This window comes from Emys orbicularis, chromosome 4 (assembly GCF_028017835.1).
Source record: "Emys orbicularis isolate rEmyOrb1 chromosome 4, rEmyOrb1.hap1, whole genome shotgun sequence".
Taxonomy (NCBI): Eukaryota; Metazoa; Chordata; order Testudines; family Emydidae; genus Emys; species Emys orbicularis.
Genome location: NC_088686.1, coordinates 138,205,904 through 138,232,482, shown reverse-complemented (window position 1 = coordinate 138,232,482; position 26,579 = coordinate 138,205,904). Strand labels below are relative to the sequence as shown.

General features: G+C 55.7%; 1 pseudogene; it reads left to right on the top strand.

Moving 5' to 3' along the window:
* LOC135878768 (voltage-dependent L-type calcium channel subunit alpha-1S-like) overlaps window positions 1–26,579 on the top strand; it is a 100,239-nt pseudogene that overhangs the window by 13,810 nt on the left and 59,850 nt on the right.

The following is a 26,579-nucleotide window of genomic DNA, read 5'->3' as shown; positions in this document are numbered from 1 at the left end:
GGGGGGGGGGCTATCCCTTAGGTGGGGGCTTGTGAGTAATTCATTTTAAATGAAGGCTGGTGGTGAAGCTTGTAACCAGTCTGTGTGGGCCAGAGGCTCATGTCAAGTTCCTGGTCACGACTCCTATTCTAGCAACCATCTTGTAAGGCTTTCATTTGAACCATTTCCCATATTCGCTTTAGCTCTAGAGCCTTTTCTAGGGGAAAACCCTGCTTGACGGTCTTTTAGATCAGTGGTTCCGCAACTTTTTCCATCCTGCCCCCCCTTACCCATAGTGGAACCTGTCCACATCCCGCCCCTGAGAACTGGAGCTGAGGCCGGGGCCGGAGCTGGGGCTGCAGCCGGGAGCAGAGCCATGGCTGGGGCCCGACCTTCAGCTGGGGCTGGGATTGGAGCCAAAGTGGAGCTGGGGGCAGAGCGGGGCGGGGTGGCATTCCCCCCCCCTGCGCTCTGTGCTGTGCCCCCCCCAAATGTTCCTCTGTGCCCCCCTCAGTTTGGCCACTTAAGAACTGCATAGTTGTCCCTCTGTTTCACACCGTGAGCGCTTAGAATTTCATAGTGACGGTGGGCTCCTAATTCAGATCATCTTGCTCCAGAAAGCCCAGGCCCCTACTTTCAGAGCAAAACGAAAATCTCCATTAGCTGTAAGCAGAGTAGGGGCTTGGGCACACAGTTGAGCAGTTGTGATTGCATCCAGTAGAGGGCAGTGGTCTCACACACACACACACACTTGCTGCACCTGCTGTGTGGATACAAAAGAGCGAAATCCCCGGAGATCTCAATCCAGCTGCTAGAGTCCCATGAACCTTGAAACAAGAAAAGGAATCCACACGCTCCTCTGCCTGCTCAGACCTCCCCGGAGATGATAGAGTGTCAGAGCCAGGGGCATGTGCAGGGGCTGCTATTGTTGCTTTTAAAGTGAATAAATAACTGGTAGCTGACAGTCCTGCAGCCTACCTCGGGGATCTGAGCGGGCAGCTAAGTTATGGCTGGGGGTCCCGTGTAGGTCCCAGAGTTAAGGCCCCGCTGACAGGGTTACAGAGGCCAGCCCTGACGGAGAAAAAGCGGCAAGGTTTATGACTGGGAGCTAAGGAGTCCATAAAGGGAAAGGCTCCTTATCGGAAGTGGCACCTCCACTCGCTCAGCTCCCAGGGAGAGTTATTGCTGCTTTGCAGCCTGTCTCAGGAGCCCTGGGATTCATCAAGCAAGGCCCCGTCACTTGTTTATGGGAGGAGAGGAGCAGTGGATGAGGGGGCCGGAGCTCTGGGGAAAGCTGAGTGTACAAGCCAGGAACTGGTCCTCAGCTCTTTCCTATGTGTTCCCCTGTATGCATTCCTCGCCGAGATCCCCCGTGATCTGCGTAGGGAGCCGTTCGAACAGGCAGCCTTCCAGCCGGGGTCTCCTAGCATCGAGAGGCTGTCTGGGTTGGAAATACTCCCCCTGGGTTCCTGCCTCCTGGGCACCGTTGGAAAAACGTCCGCCACGTGCTCTGGACCTAATGCCTGGTGCGTCCGTTCCTGCACTGGGAGCAGGGGGATTGAAACCCGCTGTGTTCTCAGGCGCCACCCCAGCCCGCAGTGGAACTTAGAGCAATCTCAGGGCTCTGTGGACTTGCATTCTGCTCCTAGTGCCTCCCTATGGGCCCAGGGAAGCAGAGAATAGCTGTAGTGCAGTGCTTTTGGGTCACTCCCCGACATGCTCCACATCCCCCCCATGCCGGGCCCTGGGGAGCTGGGAGCAGAGCCTGTATAGTGAGCCAGCTCTGCCCTGGCTGGCGAGGGAGTCCCCGTTCCCATCGCCCACGGCCCCTTGGCAATGCCAGACCAGGAGCTGCAGTCCGTGCCCCGGAGAGCTGACAGTTTAAGCTGTTAGGTTTGTTCGCAGGCATCCTGGCAAAAGAGAGTGTTGCGGAGGGACATGAAGGAGAAGAGGGAGCTTTGCGGGTGTTTACAGGGAGCTCCGCCCCAGCGGGAGAGGAAAGCAGAAAGGGGCTTGTTAGAAAACGTAACAGGAGGGCGATGGAGGCTGCCGTCATGTAGGGTGACCAGATGTCCCGATTTTATAGGGACAGTCCCAATTTTTGGGGGTCTTTTCTTATATATGTAAGCGGGGGAATGGTCCCGCTATTGTGGGGAACTTTCCTGGCTTCTGCACTACCCCGGTGAAGTGGGCTAGCGAAAGGATCTGAGTCCTCGCTCCCACTTCCTTTACCCAGAGGCCTCCCTGCCCTTGAGGACTCCCCTTCCACTCTCCTGTCTGGCAGAGTCCTCGTAAACCCCAACAAGGCTGGGCCCAGGATTCCTGGGGGGCTCGACCCCCAACCCTGCTGTGGTCACCCAGGCCAGGGGCTAGGGTGTCCCCACTCCGGGGTACTCTCTCTGCTCTGGGCACCTCCCTGACCCACTGATCATTTCATACAATTTAAAGCAAATACAAGTTGTTTAATTAACAATTAATTTTAAAAAAGAATAAGGAAAAATGGGAAAGGTTAAAGGAAACACATCACCCTGCTCTGTGGCAGGGAACATCACAAACAGTGTCTCTGGAACGTCAGGGCAGGTCACAGTCTGTTCCTTGTAGGTCCCAGGTCTCCTTCTCAGGCCCGGGCTGTGCTGCAGGGACGCTGCGGGTCGGACACTTGCTCTGGCGGTGGCCACACGCTCTCAGGCTCTAGGTGGCAGGACACTTTTTCCCAGCGTCGCCCCCGCCCTGACAGGGTTACGATCCCCCTTCAGGGGAGGGATAGCTCAGTGGTTTGAGCATTGACCTGCTAAACACAGAGTTGTGAGTTCAATCCTTGAGGGGGCCATTTAGGGAACTAGGGCAAAAATCTGTTTGGGGATTGGTCCTGCTTTGAGCAGGGGGTTGGACTAGATGACCTCCTGAGGTCCCTTCCAACCCTCATATTCTATGACCCAGAACCCATTGCAAGTCTGGCCTGCAGAGCCTCTTGGCTGAGGTCTCCCTGCACTGGGCCTGCTGCCCAGGGTCCTGCTCACCGCACCCAGCTCCACGCTGCTGCTGCTCTGCCTTCAGCTCCCTGGGCTGCCTCTCTGGCTCTGGTTGCTACAGCTCTGCCCCCAGGACAGGTCTGCTTCTGTGACTCTGCTCCCAGCTCTGACCTGCTTTCTGGCCCCTCTGGCTTTTGGGCTGCAGCTCTGCTTCCAGCAGCTTAGCCTGGGCCCCTGCTTTCTCCTTAGCTTGGCCCCACTCTGTCTGACTCAGGCCATTCCAGTTCACACGGAGGACGGGACCCCCCCGGCCTCCTGACTCTCTGATTAGCCTGCCCGCCCTGTCAATCAGGCTGATCTGGAGCATTGGCCTCTCCCCATTGTTCCTGGGGACTGTCAGTCTCAGGCTCCTGATTTGCCATCGACCCTTCCCCTTTTAGTGCTGGGAGCTAGCCAACCAAAACACCCCCACTGAGTGTTAGTAAGGGGGCAACAGTCCCCTTACATATAGGCTCCTATTACCCCCACCCCGTCCCGATTTTTCACATTTGCTGTCTGGTCACCCTACCGTCATGGTCCAGTCGGAGGCAGGAGTCGCCGTCTGGAATCTCGGGAGTGGGTGAGAGGGAGGGTGGGGAGAGGCCCTGGGGCCGTTGCCAATGAAGACAGTTAGCTTACCTACGATGCAGTAGAGACGAGGGAGGCAAAGAGAGGGGCAAGATGGCCCAAATGACGAGCTAGGACAGGGGTGGGCAAACTTTTTGGCCCGAGGGCAACATCGGGGTTGCGAAACTTTATGGAGGGCCGGGTAGGGAAGGCTGTGCCTCCCCAAACAGCCTGGCCCCTGCCCCATCCGCCCCGTCCCACTTCCTGCCCCCTGACTGCCGTCCTCAGAACCCCCGACTCATCCAAGCCCCCCTGCTCCTTGTCCACTGACTGCCCCCTTCCAGGACCCCCCGTCCTAACCACCCCCCCGGTACCCCAACCCCTATCCAACCCCCCTGCTCCCTGTCCCCTGACTGCCCCGACTTCTATCCAACTTCCCCCTCCCCCCAGCCCCCTTACCACGCCGCTCAGAGCGGCAGGAGCTTGCAGCCATGCCACCGTGCTGCCCGGCTGGAGCGGCGGGCCAGAGCGCTGGCAGCGCAGCACGCTGAGGCTGCGGGAGAGGGGGGACAGCGGGGGAGGGGCCGGGGGCTAGCCTCCCGGGCCAGGAGCTTGGGGCCGGGCAGGCCGGTCCCGCAGGCCGATGTGGCCTATGGGCTGTAGTTTGCCCACCTCTGGGCTAGGAGGTGATCTCTGCAGCAGCACTCTGCATGGACGTGAGCAGGGCTGGAGGGCATAGCTGGGAAACGCAGTGGCCCATCTTCTCAACCACTCTGTCCGCTGTGGGCCACTGGCCCCCTACAGCTGGGCTGAGGGGCCCTCTCTTTATCTTGATTCTGTAAAGTCCCTGCAGGTCTCCCCTCCAGGGCCTGCCTTAGCTTTGCATGTGAGACCCCTCCCAGCTCTGGGTGCTGAGGCTCCAGGAAAAGATGCCAGGGCCTGGTTCTCCTCTCGCTCCCCATTCACACCGGCGTAATCCGATTGGTGTCACACCTGATTGACAGTGGGCTGAGTAAGGAGCACAGGACCATGCTGTCCACAGACGCTCCTATCCTATCCCAGCTCTGCCACTGCGCTGCTGGATGCCCTTGGGCAACCTGGGGGTTGCAATGCCATTCACTGACGTGGCCTGCCGCCCCCCTGTACTGACAGATGGCGTTGTGACCTGGCACACAGGGCGTCTGTTGCTGTGCCGTGGAACACAGGGGAGTCCACCAAGAACTTGACCCCTGGCAGCACTGGCTCATACACTGTGTGGGTCAGAAAGTGGGGAGACTTCCCGGCCGAGGGAGACCCAGGGTCCCTGCAGGAGGAGGGGGTGGGATGAGCGGGGACCGGAATTTACACCCCTCCCCAATATCTGAACTGCCGTCACTGCTAGAGGGGCATTTTGAGCTGAGGTGCCTGGCACAGACTGGCAGGTTGGTGTGACTCACACACCCAGGGGGCGTGTTGGCCTGGCAGGAGGGATGCTTACATGTGTACTTGACACGTAGGACGAATGGGTATCAGAGGTGTGAGGGTCTATCCTATCTATGCATGTCTGGATCCTGCAGGTCAGCACTCTGGCTGCCAGATTTAACTGGGCCATGGCCCATGTCTGAGCAATTCCCTGCATACATCCTACCCTGGAAACCCCAATGCCTGCAGTGTCACCTACCTCCCTGCCTTGTCCCCTGTGTGTTGCCAGCGTGAATGCTGTGGCAGAGGGGATAGTAGTCCACTGGCAGTAGGAGGGGTGGCCTACTGGACAGCTATGAGACAAACATGTGCCACATGGCTAGCCAGTGTTGGTCTATAAGACAGTACTTCCTTGCTACATGGAGTGTATGGGCTGTGGTACAGACCCAAAGAGACTTGTAAAAAGCAGAGCCGGGGAGGGGACTCTGCTCTGCTTAAAAAGACTATAGAGACAAGGCGGGTGAGGGAATATCTTTTATTGGACCAACATCTGTTGGCGAGAGAGACAAGCTTTGGCGCTACACAGAGCTCTTCTTCGGGTCTGGGAAAGGTGCTCTGTACTAAATACAAGGTGGAACAGATGGTTTAGCATAAGTAGTTAACACATTCACCCCACCTAGTCTCGCACATATTCTAAGGGACCATTCAAGGTGAAGTGGCCCGTTACCACCTCTGCAGTCATGGGACAAACAAAGGGGGTTAGTGGGTTACAGATTGTTGTAATAAGCCATAAATCCAGTGTCATAGAATCAAAGACTTTAAGGTCAGAAGGGACCATTATGATCATCTAGTCTGACCTCCTGCACAACGCAGGCCACAGAATCTCACCCACCCACTCCTGTATCAAACCTGTGTCTGAGCCACTGAAGTCCTCAAATCATGGTTTAAAGACTTCAAGATGCAGACAATCTTCCAGCAAGTGACCCATGCCCCACGCTGCAGAGGAAGGCAAAAAAACCCCAGGGCCTCTTATTAAGATGGTGATTTTTGGTGTCTAGCAACGTTATGAATTTAAGCTCCCAGGCCTGGTCTACACTGGGGGGGGGGGGGTGTCGATGTAAGATATGCAACTTCAGCTACAGGAATACCGTAGCTGAAGTCGACATATCTTATTCCAACTTACCCCCCGTCCTCACGGCGCGGGATCGACGGCCGTGGCTCCCCCGTCGACTCCACTACCGCCGCTCACTCCGGTGGAGTTCCGGAATCGACGGGGAGCGCGTTTGGGGATTGATATATCACGTCTTAACAAGACTTAACGTACCCCCAGGCTCGTCTTTTGAAAGCGTCGTGCAGGTTTCCTTTGAGGTCAACAACTGAGAGGCCAGATACGGAGTGGTCGTTTGGTGAAAAGTGTTCGCCCGCAGGTGATTGGGTGTTTTTGTTTTTTATCATTTTACTGTGCAAGTTCATTCGAGAGTGTAGTGATTGTTTGGTTTCACCCACATAGTTGTTGTTGGGCACTTAGTGCCCTGGGTGAGGTACACCACTTGTTGTGATAGGCATGTGTAGGACCCATGGATCTTGAAAGGTGTGTTGTGTGGGGTGTTGGTCATCGCAGCAGTGGACCTATGTCTGCAGGTTTTACATCTGTTGTTCTGGCAGTTCTGGTGCCACTTTGAGTCGGTGTGTCCTGGTCTGTGGGGAGCTTGCTTCTGATGATGAGTTTGGAGAGGATGGGGGGTTGTTTGAAGGCCAGAAGAGAGAGTTCAGGAAAGCTCTTTCAGGATGTGGTCTCCATCGAGTATAAGTTGTAACTGTTCGATGATGTCCAATGATATGGGTTCCAGTGTGGGGTCGTTCCTTGATGTGATCTGTTTCTCTGGTGGAGTGCCCTTGTTTGGTGAAGGCAGTTTTAAGTTTGTAGCCCAGACTTCATAGATTTCCACCACACCTTAATCCATTCTATAAGACCATGTTTTCAGTATATATACTTTGGTCCTGCTTTGAGCAGGGGGTTGGACTAGATGACCTCCTGAGGTCCCTTCCAACCCTGATACTCGATGATTCTATGATTCTAACTCCTTACATAATATCAGTACATACATCTCACAATGATATCAATAACCAATGTGACACCGGCTTTCAGTGGAGACCTCTCATGACATTCTTGGGTGAATGAGAAGGTGCATACTGGCCTCAGGGTACACCTGTACCCCTCTGTACCTCCTTGTTGGTTGGCATTAACAGGTTCTCGGGTCACAATATGGAATGGGGCTTCTAGCTATAAAGTGATACCTGGCATGTTCGCTGTCTGTGTGGGGGTGAAAAGGGAGCTACGTGGGCTTTGGTCTGATTTCTTGCACAGCACCTAGAGGCGGGAGATTTCAATCCTGGGTCCCATCCTCTATTAGGGTGAATTCGCTCTTTCAGTTCTGGCATTTTCTAATCTACCAGTCAAATGAATACATAGCAAAATATGTGTGGGCCAAACCTGGCATGCACCCCTATTGATGGCAGCAGGAGATGGGCATCTGTCTTAGAGTCTGGCCCCGAAGAGCATTCAGGGTGTAATTCCAGGTGGGGTCAGGATTTCAGCGGCCCCCAGAGCAAACTGAAAGTGGGGAATCTCCCTGCCCTGTTATTGTGGGGTGTGAATGTAAAAACATCAATATAAATACCCCCCCCCCCCCATATCTGGCTGGTTCTAAAGTATTTAAATCCTGACCTGGAAGAGGCCCCAGCAACAGGCAGTGATTAGCGTCAGCTGGGGTGATGGACAGGCGGCCGGCACTGCTGTGCCCGGTGCAAAACGCAGCAACTATTCTGGGCCCTGATGGCCGCAGGCAGCTGCGCTGAGTCAGCTGAAGCGCCAGACAGCAAAGCCTCTGGACGAAGGCAGGAGAGGAGGGGGGCAGCATCCTCTCTGCCCAAATGGAGTTTAGAGTTCTCTCCCCTTCCCCTGGTTTGCCAAACCTCAGTTTCCTGCCACGAGTGGCAAGAGGGGCTCACAACACAAAGGGAGCTGGAATTAGGGTGACCAGACAGCAAGTGTGAAAAATCAGGACGGGGGTGGGGGGTAATAGCCACAAATATTGGGACTGTCCCTATAAAATCAGGACACCTGGTCACCCTAGCTCAAACCCATCAAGCACAGCCATGGGCAAAACCAGGGCTCAGTTTGGGTTTCGATGGGAGCGAGGGGCCCCACTGATGGGAAACTGGCTGAAGTGGGGGAAAGGGGCTCTGCTGGGGGGCCTGGCCAGAGTGGAGGTGAGGGGCCCAGATGGGAGAATTGGCCTCAGTGGGGCTGGGGGCAGCTGGGGGGACTGGCCGCAGTGGGGGTGAGGGACCCAGCTGGGGGGACTGGCCAGAGTGGGGGTGTGGGGCTCAGATGTCATATTCAACTGTACTTAATAAAGAGGGACAAGATCACGGTGGAATGGATCAGAGGGGGCCGGGCTCAGGAGGAAGACAGAGGCTACTTCTGGGGGGATTCTGCACCGAAATTTTAAAAATTCTGTGCCAAAATTTTAAAAATTCTGCATATTTTATTTGTCAAAATGACACAATATAATCACTTTAGTTTAAATTATTTTGGTAATTTATTTCAAAATACCTGTCAACAAGTATGTCAACAAAATACAGACAACAGCAAAAAAGATTCTCCCAGGAGTAGAGAATTAAAGAAACCCCTATGATGACCCAGTTCCAGTTGAGGGGTGCTGGAAGGAGTTGTGTGGGGCCCCCCAGAGCCCAGACACCTGCACTCCCATCAGGGCCGGCTCTAGGATTTTTGCTGCCCAAGGCAAAAACAATTTTGGCCACCCCCACCCCGTTTTTTAATTACCCCACCCCCGGCCCCGCCTCAACCCCGCCCCTTCCCTGCCTCCTCCCCCCAGGCTCTCAAGCCTAGGAGGGAGGGGGAGAAGCGGCGCCCGCGCCGCGGCCACTCGGAGTCTCCCCCTCCCTCCCAGGTTTGAGAGCCTGGAAGGGAGGGGGAGAAGCGGCACACGAGCGGCAGCAGCAGCGGAGGTGAGCTAGGGTGGCTGGGGCACATTTTTAGGGGCGGCATTCTGGCGCCGGCCATGCCGCCCCTAAAAATGTGCCTCCCCAAGCACCAGCTTGTTTTGCTGGTGCCTAGAGCCGGCCCTGACTCCCATCCCCCCAGAGCTGAGCCACACTGCACCCCCTGGCCCAGACACCAGCACCGCCTCCCCGCAGAGCCCAGCCGCAGGGCACTCCCTGCCCAGAGACCAACACCCCCTCCCCCCAGAGCCCAGTCGCAGGGCAGCCCCCGGCACAGACACCAGCACCCCCAGAGCCTTTACTCCCCCCAGCTTCTTTACTGTCCCACCGGGGGACATGGTGTGGTGCAGCCCTGTCCTTCCTCAGCCAGAGCTGGCTGCGTCTCCAAGGCCCTCTCCGTCCCTGGGAGAATGAGCATCAAAGTGCTCCACTCTGCAGAGTCCAGCGGCCCCTAGTGGCAGTTAGAAATTCTGCAGTGGCAACAGGGAATTCTGCAAAATTTTGCATTGTGTGGCGGCGCAGAATTCCCCCAAGGAGTAAGAGGCTGTGCGTGAGCAGGAGCAGCAGGTGTGGAGGTGACCTGGGAGTTGGCTGTGGAAGGAATGCTAGCTGGGTACAGAGTTATTGGGAGGCTATGGATGCAAATCACATGCAGACCAGCAAGCCACTTAGTGAGAGAGTGGGGGGCTTCTCTCAAAGAGTATTAAACTGGTTTGCTCCGTTTTCCCTCTTAACAACAGGGGATATGTGAATTAGAGATTCTCACCCAATAGCAGTATTGCCAACCTCAAGAGATCAAGAATCATAGAAGATCAGGGTTGGAGGAGACCTCAGGAGGTCATCTAGTCCAACCCCCTGCTCAAAGCAGGACCATGACTCACATCCTCTAAAATCATGTGATTGGCCCCACAATCAGTGAGATTTTTTTTAAAAAATCATCAAACTCTGTTTTTCAATCTGTCTTTTGCCTTTCGAACTCTCCTCTGCTTGTGTGTGTGTGTGTGTGAGAGAGAGAGAGAGAGAGAGAGAGAGATAATGTCCGGTTGACAAGTCAACCTTTAATAAACACGTGCCTCTCTCTGGCTGCTTGAATGGAAGCTGCAAGTAGACAGACATACTTCAGGAGAATTCAAAAGGAGAAGATGCAGAAGATGTATTTGGGCTAGTCCTCAGTACCAAGAGATTCATTTCAATATAATAATCGTGCTTCTGGTAATGGTTTCTCCTTATGAGGATGGAGCCCCTCAAAAGTATCCATTCCAAAAGGGAGAGCTACCGTAGAGGGAAGGCATCCACGCTGGTTGGAAAAAGGGGAGGATGTATGGGAAGTTCTTGTACACAGGTATAACCCTAAGTACTCAGTGGAGAGCTCTGTCGTGTGACAAAGTTACAATATGATAGAAAAACCTAATTCACACACATTTAGAAATAGACTGAATAAGGCCTATAACATGGAGCCGGCAAATGAGCAATGAACAGCTGAGAAACACAAAGCATTCTCTCTGTGCAGCACGTTTTCCAACGATTTTTGAATAATGAGGTGAGCTGTAAAGATCTTGACACGTAAGAAGATCTTTACAACAGCAAGCCCCTTTCAGAGCTTTCCTTAGCTCAGTGCAGTAGTTACAGTCATAATCCCTGAATATGATTTTTTTTTAAAAATAATCAATTCAGTCACATTCAAAGCATTTCGACAATAATTTAAACCGTCTTCTGTTGTTGTATAATTTTGATAACTACATACATATGTACATGATCCAGTAATTACAATGAATAATTTGGTTTTTAATTAATAATTGTCCAAATAACTAAAAATAAATCATTTTTTATTTTAAATAGTCTCTTTCGCAGCCTCCCCATCCCCCCATCAGTTCAGGCCCCCCATCAGTCCCCAACTCCTCAATCCAGCCCCCAGAGCCTCACCTCTGCTCCTCCTAGGTTTCCTCACCCCCCTTTCCCAGGCCTGGGGGTTGTAGTGGGGTCCCCTCTCATCTCCCCTTTCCCAGGCTGGGGGGTTAGGGATGGCTCCCTCTGTCCCTTTCCAGGCCAGGTGCTGGAGGGGAAAAGAGCAGAGGTCCTGCCCTGTCCATGTTTTTCACAGGATGGGAGGAGGGAACGGAGCCAGTGCTGGCTCAGCCAGCTTCCAGCAGGACCAAACTTCGCAAGGGGGCTGTAGCTTCTTGCGTCAATGCCAGACAGGCTCCAGACCGCCCTGAAATCCGGTCACCCACTATAAAATCAGAAGCATTGGCAATACTGCAATAAAGCTGCACTTTGCTGCATGACTGCTGTGGGGGGTCCCAGGGCTGCTGGGTCGTTCCCCCTCACTAGGCATCGCTGGTCTGTTACCCACCTCACTCCTGGTTCTCTCCTGCCCTTTGTCTCTCATAGGAGAAGATAGAGTACGTCTTCCTGATCATCTTTACCATTGAAGCCACACTCAAGATCATCGCCTATGGGTTTCTACTTCACACGGATGCCTACCTCCGAAACGGCTGGAACGTGCTGGACTTCGCCATTGTCTCTTTGGGGTAAAGGAGAGCTGGTTTGGCGGGGTGGGCAGAAGGTTTCTTAGAAAATGTCCTGTTTGTTCTTGGGGCGGGTTGTGAGACCACGGTAGGGAGAGCGTGACCAGGCCCGACACCTGGAGTTGGAGCCAAAGCTCACTGAAGCTGGTGGGAGCGTTTCTAGTGACTCCCCTTGGCGGAGGCTCACTTGCCTTTTCCAACACGGCGCCCCTCTGCCTGAGATGACTCCCCTGAGCTCACCCGCACGCCCTCTCCACTTTTAAGTCCTCCTTCGAGACCTACAGGTTCTGCACATGGGCTGGCTTTAAATCAGAGCTGGGAGAATAACCGATCTTTCGATTCACTGGCCATGCCGAAAAACAGAAAAAAAGCCTCACTGAACCGGTCTGAGATGAGGTTATGGTTTAGCTGTGCTGGCAGGGGCTGTGGTGTGAACTTCCCCGGTCCGGCCTGTACAGGGTGAGATTGACTTTCCTTGCTTGGATTTTTTTTTTTTACTGTCTCCTTCCCCCCTTTCCCTCCCCCTTCATGTTCCTTCTCTCGCCCCCCTCCTCCCCTTTCCCCTCTCTTCCCTGTCCCACTCCCTTCCTCACCCGCTCTGGCAGGCTGGTCACAGTGGTTGTGGAGCAGATCAACGTGATGCAGGGCATACCGCCGTCGGGGAAGGGCGGCTTTGACGTCAAAGCCCTGCGAGCCTTCCGCGTGCTGAGACCCCTGCGCCTGGTGTCCGGAGTGCCAAGTGGGTGAAAGCTGCCCGGACGGCAGGCGGCTCGCTGGCGGGAGGCTAGGGTCACAGCAGCTGCAGTAGGCTTCCCCTTCGCACGGGTCTGTGGCCAGCCCCCAGCTGGGCCTCAGCGGAATTCCAACCGATCAGCAAAGTCTAGATCAGGGGTGGCCAACCTGAGCCTGAGAAGGAGCCAGTAGTGACCAGTGTACATTGCCAAAGAGCCACAGTAATACGTCAGCAGCCCCCAATCAGCTCCCTCCCCCCCCGCATCCCAGAGCCTCCCACCCTCCGACAGCCCCGCCGATCAGCACCTCCCCCTTCCTCCCCGCACCTCCCGATCAGCTGTTTCGTGGCGTGCAGGAGGCTCTGGGGGCAGGGCCGGCTCCAGGGTTTTGGCCGCCCCAAGCAGCCAAACAACAACAAAAAAAAGCCGCGATCGCGATCTGCGGCGGCAATTTGGCGGGAGGTCCTTCGCTCCGAGCCGGAGTGAGGGATCGTCTGCCGAATTGCCGCCGAATAGCTGGACGTGCCGCCCCTCTCCGGAGTGGCCGCCCCAAGCACCTGCTTGACAAGCTGGTGCCTGGAGCTGGCCCTGTCTGGGGGGGAGGGGGAAGAGCGAGGGCACGGCAGGCTCAGGGGAGGGGGCAGGAAGGGGTGAAGTGGGGGCAGGGCCTATGGCAGAGCCAGGGGTTGAGCAGTGAGCACCCCCCGGCACATTGGAAAGTTGGCGCCTGTAGCTCCAGCCCCGGAGTCGGTGCCTATACAAGGAGCTGCATGTTAACTTCTGAAGAGCCGCATGTGGCTCCGGAGCCACAGGTTGGCCACCCCTGATCTAGATAGTCCCAGTGCTAGTGCCCCTCGTGGAGACATAACCCACCAAGACCCAGCATGCGCCAATCCCACCATAGCCTGTTGTGAAAGGAGCTGGTGGGGGTCACCCCAGTGTCTAGGAGCCAGATGCCCCCATCCTGAGACCATCTCCCAAGGAGATGGACTGCAGGGACTCAGCCTTCCCCGATCCCTCTGGGGCAGTGTGAGGGGGCCTGGAGCTGCTGCTGCCAGTAATGGGATTGAGAGATTTCAGTCACCACGGCTTTCCTTCTCACACACCCCCCTCCTGGGACATGTAGGGACACATGCTGGGGAGGAAGGATGGCCTAGTGGTTGACACCAGTGAGAGCTGGGCCCAGGTCCCTCCCTCTCTTCCCTGCCATGTGCTGCGGTGGCGAAGCGGTTCAATGTGTCTGTGAGACGCCGTGCTGCCAGTTAGGAGGGGAGGGGGTGTGACCTGTTACCCTTCTCTCTCTCTCTCTCGGCTGCAGGCCTGCAGGTGGTTCTGAACTCCATCATCAAGGCCATGGTGCCCCTGCTCCACATCGCCCTGCTGGTCCTCTTCATGATCATCATCTACGCCATTGTCGGGCAGGAGCTGTTCAAGGGAAAGTTGCACAAGACCTGCTACTACATCGGGACAGGTCTGGAACGTGGGCGACCCTCCCACCAGCCACACCATATCGCCATATAACCATATGACGTGGCTGGGAGGTGTATGCCATATCTGAGGGCATTGTATGACTACATGGCATGGCGGGGAGGTGTATGGCATGGCTGGGAGGTGTATGGCATGGTTGGGGGCATTATAAGGCTATATGGCATGACTGAGAGGTGTATGGCATATCTGGGGGCGTTATATGGCTGTATGGCATGGCTGGGAAGTGCATGGCATGGTTGGGGGCATTATAAGGCTATATGGTGTGGCTGGGAGGGTTATGGCATGGCTGGGGGCGTTATATGGCTATATGGTATGGCTGGGAGGGTTATGGCATGGCTGGGGGCATTATATGGCTATATGGCATGGCTGGGAGGTGTATGGCATGGCTGGGGGCGTTATATGGCTATATGGCATGGCTGGGAGGGTTATGGCATGGCTGGGGGCATTATATGGCTATATGGCATGGCTGAGAGAGTTATGGCATGGCTGGGGGCGTTATATGGCTATATGGTGTGGCTAGGAGGTATATTGCACTGCACCAGAGCCCTCCTCTGGGTGGGGCCGGGGGCTAAGGCACAAGCAGCAGCAGGAGTGTAGTTGTCCTTCTCCTCTGCTCAGCCTGACTTCTGTGCTTCGGTTTCACCCTCAGATATCATTGCCAAAGGGGAAATGGAGAAGCCATCCCCGTGCACCACCACCGGCCACGGGTATCACTGCACCCTCAACGGCACTGAGTGCAGGAGTGGGTGGCCAGGGCCCAACAACGGTATCACCCATTTTGATAATTTTGGCTTCGCCATGCTGACCGTGTACCAGTGCATCACCATGGAGGGATGGACGGAAGTTCTCTACTGGGTAGGTGCAGGCCTGAGCCCGCTGGCTGCGAGGGAGGAGACGCCGGCACGCTCTTTGAACAAGAACATGGTACTAAGCGGGTTGGGCTGGCCAGGCTTCCCAAAGGGTGGGAATCCTTCCAGGGCAGCGAGCCCCGCAGACTCTGCAGCTACTGGATGATGTATCCACTGAGCAATGAGCTCCCAGGGAGAAGGTGGCACCCGCCAGTGCAGCAGAGTGTTTGAACCCTGCCTAGCCAAGAGAGTCCCTGTCCAAGTACCGCTGAGACTCTCAAATGAACCCCACCCTTGCCTTAAAAGACAGGAGCCTGGTGGGAGCGAGTCCTCGGACGGCTCCTCAGCTCTGGAGCTCAGGTATAAGCGACCATAAACTTGCCCTCCAAGCCACGAAGAATGGTAGGGGAGGAAGGATGGTGTGACGGCTCAGGGACAGGCTGGGAATTGCAGAGCTGAGTTCCAGTCCCGCCTCTGCCTCTGGAAAGCGCTTGGTGTGTTACCCTTCTGGGTATCCTTTGTTCCCAGGAGTGTGGGCTGAGGGCAGCTTGAGACACAGGTTGCTGGGCCAGTGTCTGATATTGTATCTGGTGGCTTTTAATAATAACACCACCTAGCTCTTATACAGTGCTTTTCACCATTAGATCTTAAAGCATTTCACCGTCGTTAACCCCCCCTGCCCCACACCCACCCCACACCCCCGGGAGGCAGGCAGGACAGTGCTATTATCCCCATTGCACAGATGGGGAGCTGAGGCCCAGAGGCTAAGTGACTTGCTCAAGGTCACACGAGGAGTCTGTGGCAGAGTAGGGAGTTGGGTCTTCAAAGCCTTAAACTAGTGCCCTAACCACTGGGTTCCTGAGAGGAAGGCTGGTCAATGAGTAGGGACAAGTCTGAAACCTGGGAGACCCAGGTTCAATTCCCTGCTCTGCCACAGACTCCCATTGTGACCGTGGGCAAGTCTGTTAGTCGTTCTGTCTCAGTTCCCCATGCGTAAAGACTGTGAGATGCTCAGCTACTCCAGTAATGGGCTTACCTGAGCCCGGTGGATTTGGTTCTCCCCCTGGATCTTCATCTGCCTCTGTCCTGCTCAGGTGAACGACGCCATCGGGAACGAGTGGCCCTGGATCTATTTCGTCAGCCTCATTCTGCTGGGCTCTTTCTTCGTTCTCAACCTGGTGCTGGGCGTGCTCAGCGGGTAAGGCGTGTGGGCTGCATGGTGCCGCTCTCCTTTCTCTCTGTCCCAGCAGGGGTCTGCCCCGAGGGAGGGGCCGGGCCGGGCCCTTATTGAGTTTGGGGATATGAACAGAAAGTCTGAAGGGGGTTTTTAACCTTTTTCTTCCCTTTTCTTCTTCCCTTCTTCCTTGGTACCTTGGCTACCAAGTCTATCAAGCCTTGTCTTCCCTTTTCTCTTGGAGAACTCTTTGGATGACTCAGGAATGTGGAGCAGGGGCGCTCTCAGCCCTTAATTGAAGGGACAGGATGGCAGAATTCTTAACACAGAGAGCTTTTCTCCCCAGCCTTAACAAAACCAGACAATGAACACATTGTAATTACTCAGTTGTATTGTGGTAGCACCTAGCAGCCCCCATCCTGGCCCAGGACCCCATGGTGCTAGGTGCTGTGCAAACACAGAACAAAAAGACAGTCCCTGCCCCAATAGCAGTTTTAAATAGTCCCTGTAAAATTCCCTTCCCTTCTCAGTTAACCAGGTGTCACTTCCTTGGTCCCTGCAGTGTCACAATCTTACTAATCCTCGAGTCTTCCAGCGTAGCCAAGACATGAATTAAAGCAAACGGGTAAAATACCACTGAAAACAAACCCAGCCGTCCTTTCCAGGCCTGCTTTATCCCTCAGAAGGGAGCAAAAAAAGGCCAAGCCCGATGTTTTTCCCCCTTGACAGGTCACCTTTATTATGGAGAGTGTGGGAAAGTGGGCACAGCTGGTAATCTCTCTGTACCCTCCAGCTGTGTGAGCTTCCCCTTTAGCTCTGACACTCTGTTATGATTTCCTCAAGGCTTTCCAGTATCGGATACTCCTGTGTGCCTCAACAGCAGCAGTGGGGACAGCCATTAGTGCTTCTAATGTTAACCTGCCCTCTTTACAATCTAGCTGTAGTAGTTGGTTCTGTGGTGTCCTGTGGCAAGGAGTTCCACAGGATGATAAAAAAATGAGGAATAAGGAAGCATTTCCTGTTATTAGGTCTGTATTCCTCCCCCTCTCCCCACAATTTTGTATTATATAACAAAGGTAAAAGGCAGGACTGATCCATTCTCAGTCTTCAGTTGAGTTAAAGGAGTAATTCCACCAGCTGGCAGCAGTAGTAGGCTCTTGTCCTCTCTGGGGACTAGCCACTAGAATAGGACGTGGCACACACTTGATGAGTGTGTCCCATGAGCAAGGTCTGGATTGAAGCTGCCCGCAGAGCCCCCTCTCCATTGGCCTCATGCCAACCGTCTGGGTTTGTTCCAGGGAGTTCACCAAGGAGCGTGAGAAGGCCAAGTCACGGGGCACGTTCCAGAAGCTGCGGGAGAAGCAGCAGCTGGAGGAGGATCTGAAGGGCTACATGGACTGGATCACCCATGCCGAAGTCATGGACAGCCACCGGGCCAGGGGAGAAGGTACCATCCTCACCTGGGCAAAGCCAGGCAGGACACGCCCAGGCCTGGCTTCCCTCTCGCTTCTGGAGAATGGTTAAATCCTCCACCGGGGTGGGGAGCGGGGTTGTCTGTGGGATGAGCGGGGTGGGAGGCCGGGGAAAGGTGTGCACTTGCTCCTAGTTTACTCATTGAGGGAGGCTGCCCCTCCCTTGACATTATCCAGGTTCAAGGATTAGAAGCTGCTTCAGACCCTCCAGAGATGAAGAGTTTTTGGAGAGGAAAGACAGTCTTATGGCATAGGACAGGCCAAGGCCTTGGGAAGCCCGTCGGCTGTTCCTGGCTCTGCCACTGACTTACTGGGTGACCTCGGGCAAGTCACTTCACCAATCCGTGCCTCCGTTTCCCCATGTGTAGTGGGATGTACTAACACTTGCCCATTTTGGGCTGAAATTAGTCACATTTGCTAAGGGCTTTTGAGAACCTGAAGTGGAAGTTGCTATAGAAGAGAGTTATTGGCCCCCTTCCCCATTACCTCCCTGGGATGCTGTTATGTGCTTGGATATAATCCCTTGGCTCTTTGTTTACTCTGTGGGGCATTTTACACAGCTGTGGAGCTATATGTAATGATCACAATTCTGAACGCCATCACTGGTCCCCTGCGCACTCTTTAAGGGGCAGTGTCCTCTCCAGAGCATGCCACCGGTTACACTCCCGTGGTGTCTAGTATCACTCCATTTCTTCGCACATTACGATGCCAAAAAAAACCTCCTTCCCAAACTTGTTCTCTTGAGCGCGGACGTGTCTCTTGAGGAGGTTTGTGTCTCTTAGGGAGTTATTAGATGAGAACCCTTCCTTTGCAGATGTGCTTCTCAGGGTATAGCTACGCTGCAATCACTTTCATCTAGCCAGCTCGGTCACCAGAGCGGGTGACGCCGCAATAGCCCCGTGAGTGATTATGCGCCGATTTCACCGCCCCAGTATCGGAGCTAGCGAGATTAAAGTTCGCTCGGGTGCATCTGCACAAGCTGCGATCACACCTCCGATTGCAGTGTGGACATACCCTTAGAGTTCCCCTTCCCTCCCTGGTGGGAATCCATTGCCGACGTCCCCATGTGTCTCTTGAGGGGGTCCCCAGCTCACTGAAGATCTCTCTCTTTCATAGGGATGCTGCCATCAGAGGAAGGGGGTTCAGAGACCGAGAGCCTGTATGAAATTGAGGGCATGAACAAATGGATTCTCTTCTTGTGAGTACACACACACACACACACACACACACACACACACACACACACACACACACACACACACACACACACACACACACACACACACACACACACACACACACACACACAGAGTCTCTCTCTCCTGCCTGATCCTGACTCTCCTGCTCTTGGAATCAATCCTGTTGTAAGAGCCCCTATCGGAAGAGCTGGTAGTTTTGTTGGGGGGGGGGGGGGGATACACCATGTTCAGTGCAGCCCACGCAAAGGTGGATTTTGCTATGTCCGGCTCTGGAAAAAGGCTAGTTCAGGTGGTATCCCGCCTCTTCTTTTGGGGGACCATGCGTCAAGCTCCTCTCCACTATCCCTCCTTCTACCCAGCACACCCCAGGGCTCCGGGAACTGCATGAGTGGTGTCAGAAAATCCAAGGTCATTCCGACCGATGAACAGGTGAGGCCAGCGCACTCTTTAAGGGGCAGTGTCCTCTCCAGAGCATGCACAGGACCGGCCGCCATGCGGAAGGGAAGGCATCTCATGGATCCTGCGCTGGGCGAGCAGCCTGGACACCTGGGTTCTATTCCTTGGGCAAGTGCCTTAGTTTCACCATCTGTAAAATGGGGATAAATGAAGCACACTTCCCCAGGGCTTTGAAACAAGTTGTTCATTAACACACCAGCGTCTCCTTTGTTACCCTGGTGCATCCCCATTTGGCGTCGTGGTGATTGAGTGGGGACTTTGACCCCGTGCTGGTAATAGTTTGGGATGGAGGAAAGGTTGTAGAGAGGGGCAAAGCGGTATCCCTGCCTGCAGAACCCCTCTCCTATGCGTTTGCTTGGGTCCCTAGGAGCTGGTGGGCAGGGCGCTTTGCAATGACTCTGCCCTCTGGGGCTGGGGGCTGGGGGGGCAGGGAGCCCTGAAGTCACCCCTCTTGGCCCATCTCTCTAGCCGGCAGTGGAGGCGATGGAACCGCCTGTTCCGCAGGAAGTGCCGCGAGGTGGTGAAGTCCAAGTTTTTCTATTGGCTGGTGATCCTGCTCATCTCGCTGAACACCCTGTCAATCGCCTCCGAGCATCACTGGCAGCCCGAGTGGCTGACCCGTGTGCAAGGTGAGCAGGGCGGCCCGGGGCTGGGGATCCGCTGCCGGTTCAGTGCATCCACGGGCGTGCGTGCGCACACGCCTGCCCACACGTGAACACCCACATAGACACCCACACACACCAACGCACATACGTGCATGCGCCTGCGCACCACACACACACGCAAAAGTGCACGCACACCCCCGTGCCTGTGTGCACATGTAGTTTCCTCCCGGTCTTGTGTTTCCCCTCCTGCGCACAGACCCACCTCTTGCTGGGGTGGGGAAGGGAGCGTTCTGCTGCTGCTGCTCAGGGCTAGGAGCTGGGCAGGTAAATGTGAGTCAGGCTCCTCTTCCTCCCTGCTGCGCTGCCCCAGGATCGTAGGCTGGGGGAGAAGGAGGCAGCAGGGGGTGTAGTGAGAGGGCGGAGGAGGATGTGGTCTCATGAGCAGCTGCTAGTGGCCATCGGGGGATCTGCCGCCTCAGTACAGAGCGCTGACCGGCTGGGTTCGCTGCTTGCAGACAGCGCCAACTGGGTGCTGCTGGCGCTCTTTGCGGCCGAGATGCTGCTGAAGATGTACGCGCTGGGCCTGCGCCAGTACTTCATGTCCCTCTTCAACCGCTTCGACTGCTTCGTGGTGTGCGTCGGCATCCTGGAGATTATCCTAGTGGAGATCAACGTCATGTCACCCCTGGGCATCTCCGTCCTGCGGTGCATTCGCCTGCTGAGGATCTTCAAGATAACCAGGTGGGGGCACCTCTCCCCAGGGCCTGGGGTCAGGCAGTACAGGCAGGGGGGCTTGCACTGGGAGGCTGGGCTGTCCTTACCCCTTCTGAGGCCTCAGGCATGACTACAACTATGAGCTGCCAGAGGCTGAGGAAGGGGAACTGGTGAGTTCTCTGGCCTCTGTGTGGCCAGGGTCAGGATACCTAGTGTCTGTTTACAACTCTGGGAGGGGAGTGGGGTCTAGTGGTTATAGCAAGGGCTTAGGAGTGAGGACTCCTGGGTTCTATCCCAGCCACAGAAGGGGGGTGGGGTCTAGTGGTTAGAGCAGGGAGGCTGGGAGTCAGGACTCCTGGGTTCTGTTTCCAGCTCTGGGAGGGGAGTGGGGTCTAGTGGGTCAAAGCAGGGGGCGGGGAGCCAGGACTCCTGGGTTCTCTCCCTGGCTCTGGGAGGGGAGGGGAGGGGAGGGGAGGGGGGTCTAGTGGATCAAAGCAGGGGGCGGGGAGCCAGGACTCCTGGGTTCTCTCCCTGGCTCTGGGAGGGGAGGGGGGTCTAGTGGATCAGAGCAGGGGAGGTGGGGGGCTGGGACACAGAACTCTGGGGCTCTAATCTGACACTGACTCACCGCTATCAGCCCCCAGCTGATCAGGCTGTCCTGTGCGTGGTGGGGCAAACCACACTCTGAGTAGTTACCTGCGGCCCTGCTGGAAGGAGGGCGTGGAGAGTGCAGGGTCTGAGCCCTCCTGCCACGAGACAAACCAGCAGCTCAGCCTGTCCTTTGGGACCCAGCGAGGCTCCTCCCAGCTACCCGGAGCAGGAGCAGGAACCCGCTCTGCCAGAGGGGTCCCGGAGACACAACAGAGCTGGGAGCTGAGAATGCCACCGGATTCATGAACCTCACTTCCCTAGGTTGGGATATTTGGTGGCAATAATGAAAATGGGGGGAAGCTGGGCATGGGGTTCACCTGGCTCCCCAGATCTATCTAGGTAGGTACTTATCTGCCCTCATCACCATAACATCAGAGCAACGGATTCCTCCTCACGCCCCCTGTGCGGCAGGGCAGCATCCTTATTCCTGTTTCATGCATGGGGAACGGAGGCACGGAGGGGCTAAGTGCCAGGCCCATGGTTGCACAAGACATCTGTGGCGAAGCCAGGAACTGAGTACTAGGATGTGTTTCCTAATGGAGAGCACACTTGAATGGGAATCAGGAGACCTGGCTTCTACTCCCAGCTCTGCCACTGGCCTGCTAGGGGACCTGGGGCAAGTCATGTCCCTGCCCAGTGCCTCAGTTTCCCCACTTGTGAGATGGGGACAAGGAATCTGGCCTCCTTTGCAAAGCACTTTGAGATCTACTGATGAAAAGCTCCACAGAAGAGCTAGGCATTATTCTTATCATCTCCTGTCTAACACCTGGTCCCATGACCACACGGGAGACATTTGGCCAAGCGGAGATGAGATGATGGAGTGTCCCCCTCGAACTGAGCAGGGCATTCCCCTCATCACCCTGCCCCCCATTTCTGCTTGTGCGCCCCAGCGGCGCCCCTCGACGTAAGCAGCCTGTGTGCCTCTCCTCACGCTAGGTACTGGACCTCTCTGAGCAACCTGGTGGCATCCCTGCTAAACTCGGTCCGCTCCATCGCCTCCCTGCTCCTCCTTCTCTTCCTCTTCATCATCATCTTCTCCCTGCTGGGGATGCAGCTCTTCGGCGGGAAGTTCGACTTTGAAGACATGGAGGTGCGGCGCAGCACCTTCGATAACTTCCCCCAGGCGCTCATCAGTGTCTTCCAGGTACGGGGCATGGGGTGCAGAGGGCATCAATCCCGCTGGTCTAACGCATAGAGGAGGGGCTGAAGTCAGGATACCTGGGCTCTGGGGGACAGTGTGACTTAGTGGTTAGAGCAGGGAACAAGCAGTCAGGACTCCTGGGTTCTGTTCTTTCTGGTCCAGTGGAATGGTTCTACCTGACCTGTTCTTTCACTCACCCCGTCTCCCAGATCCTGACCGGAGAAGACTGGAATTCAATCATGTACAATGGGATCGTGGCTTATAAAGGGCCCTCCTTCCCCGGTGTGCTGGTATGCATTTACTTCATCATCCTCCTTGTCTGCGGGAACTGTATCCTCTTTCTAGTCAGTTGGGGAGTAACAGCTGGGCGTTTTCTTGTCTTATCCAGCACAGTCACATCTAGGTTCAAGTACACATCGGGGAAGGGCTATGGGGCTGGGTATGGTATGTTCAGACATCATAGTACCAGGAGTGAGGGAAATGGTGAAACAGGAGTGGGGGTTAAAAGGGATGAAAAAATCAGTTGGGTAGCTCTCTTGGTCTCATGGCTTTGGATCCCACTGAACACCAACAGAGATTCACTGGTGACAGCCAAGAGGCAGCTGTCATGGGTACACAGAGGGCTCGTTGCTGAACCTGGGGTTCTCCCCAGCTGCCTGCGTACATTGCTTAGTGTCACCACACAGGCTCTCGCTAAGCCTGGGCCATGGAAGGGACTCATTCCTTACATATGAGCATGCTCCCTAAGCTCCTTAGCCCCACCCCCTCTCAGATATCCTGCTCAATGTCTTCCTGGCCATCGCTGTGGACAATCTGGCCGAGGCCGAGAGCCTGACGTTGGCCCAGAAAGCCAAAGCCGAGGAGAAGAAGCGGAGGAAAATGTCCAGGTCGGTGCTGCTCTCTGCTGCTTAAAAGCGGGAACCCCCAAGGGCCCAGGGCTTGCAAATCAGTGTGAGCTGCTGGTCTTGGGCATCATCTCAGCAGCATTCATTGCGTCTCTGCCATGGCCTCACTCCTCACCTCTCCTTTTCGGTTCCCCCGTCCAGAAGTTACCCAGAGAAATCTGAGGAGGAACAGCTCCTGCTGGCCAAGAAGCTGGACAGAAAGCCAAGGCTGAAGGAATCCCCACCACAGCCAAGGTCAGTGCCGCGACCCCTCTGAGCTCGTCTGAACAAATGTCTAGGGGAACTTTCCCCGGCAGTTGAGGAGTACGGTACCGAGCAGTAATGTCTTCCCATTATTTGTCCTGTCGTGCATGAAAGGTGGATGGCCATGGGGGGAGGGAGGGAGATTTCCCCAGGGCCCACCGAATGACTGGGGACAAAATCCTGAGCTTCAGCAGACGCATCTCCAGAGACTTGTAGCAAGACATCCATTCTGTATGCCCTGTAGGCCCGGATCATTCCTCTGACGAGCGAGCCTGCTTTTCCTGCCCCCCCCCAAAACGCGTGGCGGGGGGACGGGGAGTGGGACTCAGTGGGTACAGGCCCAGGATCAAAGGTCCTGTATCAAAGGACTGTCTCGGTGGAGTTTCCACTCAAGATCTTTCTACACACACGTGTTCACAGACACACACACATGTAGGGCCCATCAGAGGCCCTTGTCCAACTGGCCAGTGATCCTGGCTCCCCTGCCTCGTGTTGTTTATTATTAATTATTTCTATTATGGTAGCGCCTAGGAGCAGTGGCAGATTAGTCACTGGGCCCGGGGCCCCAGCCAACTGGGGGGCCCCCGGAAAAAATCTGCCGGCGGCAGCGAAAGCCTGGAGCTGCGGCCGCCGGGCGGGTGAGGCTGGAAAGCCCCCACGCACTGACCCTGTTCCGTGGCAGAAGTGTTGGGCAGGGGAAGCCCCCTCCACAGCAGCCAGACCCTGGTCCCACAGAGAAGCACGGGGGTGGCGGGGGAAGCCTCAGCATCCAGATCCTGGGACTGAAGGAGCTCTCACACCCTGCCGTGGCACGGGACAGAGCTTCTTGGTCTTGGGGCGCAGTGGGGGGGGCAGAAAGGAGCAAAAGGGGTTGTGGGGCTGCAGTGGGGGGGCAGAATGAGGAGGACCCTGGGTGGAACAGGGGCGGGCCCCAGGGGAAGGGGCAGAAAGGGGTGGGGCTGTGGGTGGGGCCACAGGCGGAAGGGGTGGGGAGGGGCCCCCCACTTGCTCTGGCCCAAGGCCCCAGGGAACCTTAATCCGCCTCTGCCTAGGAGCCTCCATCGTGGGTCAGAGCCCCATTGTGCCAGGCACTGTACAAACACAGAACAAACAGATGGCTCCTGCCCCAATGGGAGATCGGGGGAGCTCTCCCTGCCTCTCGCCTGCAGCATTGTCCCGCTGGCCTGGGGAAGGCTGGCACGCAGAGCCCTGGCAGTGCCATGGGTGGTGTTTCTGGGATGCTCAGCTAGTCGCCTCTCTCTCTCCTTCTCAGTTAAAAGTGGACGAGTTTGAATCAAACGTGAATGAGATCAAAAACCCCTACCCTTCTGCTGACTTCCCAGGTAAGGCTCTGGCTTGATCCTTGCCTCCAGCCGGAGAGATTGAGGGAGCGATGGAAAGGGTTGGGGTGGCTTGCAGAGAGAAATCCCATTGGAGGGCTCTGGTCCCAAGAGTGCAGCTCAGCTAGTGGCTTATTACAATGCAGAAAGCCACATGGTTTGTTTCCAGCAGACGCCGAGCTGGAATAAACTCTGTGCAGTTCTCTGCAGCACTTGGTCTGTGTATGAGGGTAGGGGCGTGATCAGGGAGTTCTACGTCTCTCTGGGGAGGATACCAGACTCTGCACATGCCTCTTCCATTGCTTGTGGGGTGTTACTTGCCTCACTGACGGGTGAGTCCTGCTGGCCACTAGGGAGCGCACTAGGAGACATAAAATGGGGGATCCCCACACACACACTGAGAACAATGGGAGCTGGGTTTGGCCAGGAGGATTTGAAGTCAGGACGTCGGGGGATACCCCAGGGTTTTGTCCTATGGGTCTCTAATGGCAAGCAGCATCTTGCTCCACAGCGGGAGTGTGAGTACCCCCAGGGGCTGTGGGGTGCGAGGGGAGCCACAGCCCTTCATCTAACTGTGGTGGCCACAATCTCTCTGCCCAGCATAAAAGGAAACATGGCCAGATGTCAGGTTCCTGATCCCTGCATGGAGGGTCAGAGCTGTTCTGCTGACTCATCCTGCAGTTGGACCACGGGGGTCTCATCATCCCCAACTCCGGATGGTTAAGGAAACAATCCCTCATTGGCTGCCCAGGATGGGGAGGGGCCAAGTGATCCTTCTCTACCTCTAAGTTTCAGCTTCTGCTAAGTTTTTTTTTTTTTTTTTTGGCTGCTGCTAAGTGAATGACCCCAACATGCGAGCTCAAAGTGACTGACTATGTTTCCCTCCCTCTGGCTGCTCCACAGGTGACGATGAGGAAGATGAGCCCGAAATCCCCCTGAGCCCTCGGCCACGCCCCCTGGCAGAGCTGCAGCTCAAGGAGAAAGCAGTACCCATGCCCAAAGCCAGTGCCTTCTTCATCTTCAGCCCAACCAACAAGTAGGTGCTGCTTCTCCTCCCATCTGTCAGAAACCCAGCAGTGATCAGCGAGGATAGAACCTGGAACCTCCCGACTGAGCTATAAAGTAACACCTTTAACTATAATGGGCTGTTACAGCCTCTGGAGCCAGCTGTGCCCACAAGCTGTCCCAGGGTAGAAGCATGCCGGGCACACAGAATGAGGGGTGCCACCCCCGAGATTCACGCAGGGATCTCCCCAGCTGCACCAGTCCCCAAGCTCTAACCTGGGCTGTCACTCAGCCCCTTGGAGCTGACAATGCTTTGACTGCCTGCCTCCCCTCTCTCCCTTCCCCAGGATCCGAGTGCTGTGCCACCGAATCGTCAACGCCACCTGGTTCACCAACTTCATCCTGCTCAGCAGCGTCTCCCTGGCGGCTGAGGATCCCATCCGGCCTGTGTCCTTCAGGAACAAGGTTCCCAGGATGGGCTGTTGGGGAAAGCAGTTTGAGCCACCAGAAACGTGCAGCTTCAGGGGAGCTGCTTGCCAGGCTATTGCCTTGTGCCCAAGGAGAGTTTAGTGCAGGGGATGAGGAATCAGGAGTCCTTGGTTCTTTTCCTGGCTCTGGAAGGGAAACCTGTTCCAGGGCTGCAGCAGGGGATTCTGGGTTCTCATTCCTGGCCTGGCACTAACTTTACTTTGTGGCCCTGGGCAAGTCACTTCCTCTCTGTGCCTCACCATCCCAGTCTGTAGCAGAGGGATGATAAAGCTGCCCTGTGAGGTTACATTCGTTCCCCGCTGGGATCTGCTCGGCCCCTGTGGTGCAGGGAGCGGTAGGGATGCCCGCAGAGCAGTCCATTGCCCTGTGAAGCACTCGGAGACCCCACAAGTGTGGATGGAGTTATTCATCAGAACTCCACGGCTGGAGGTGGGCCATTGAGCAGGGTGCAGAGGTGGCACCGAGCATTCGTGCTCTCAGGCGCTCGGCTGGCTGGTTCTTGCTCACGTGCTCAGGGTCCAACCGATCACCATATTTGGGGTCAGGAAGGAGTTTCCCCCCAGGTCACACCGGCTGGCATCTTGGGGCTGGCTGGTTTTGCCT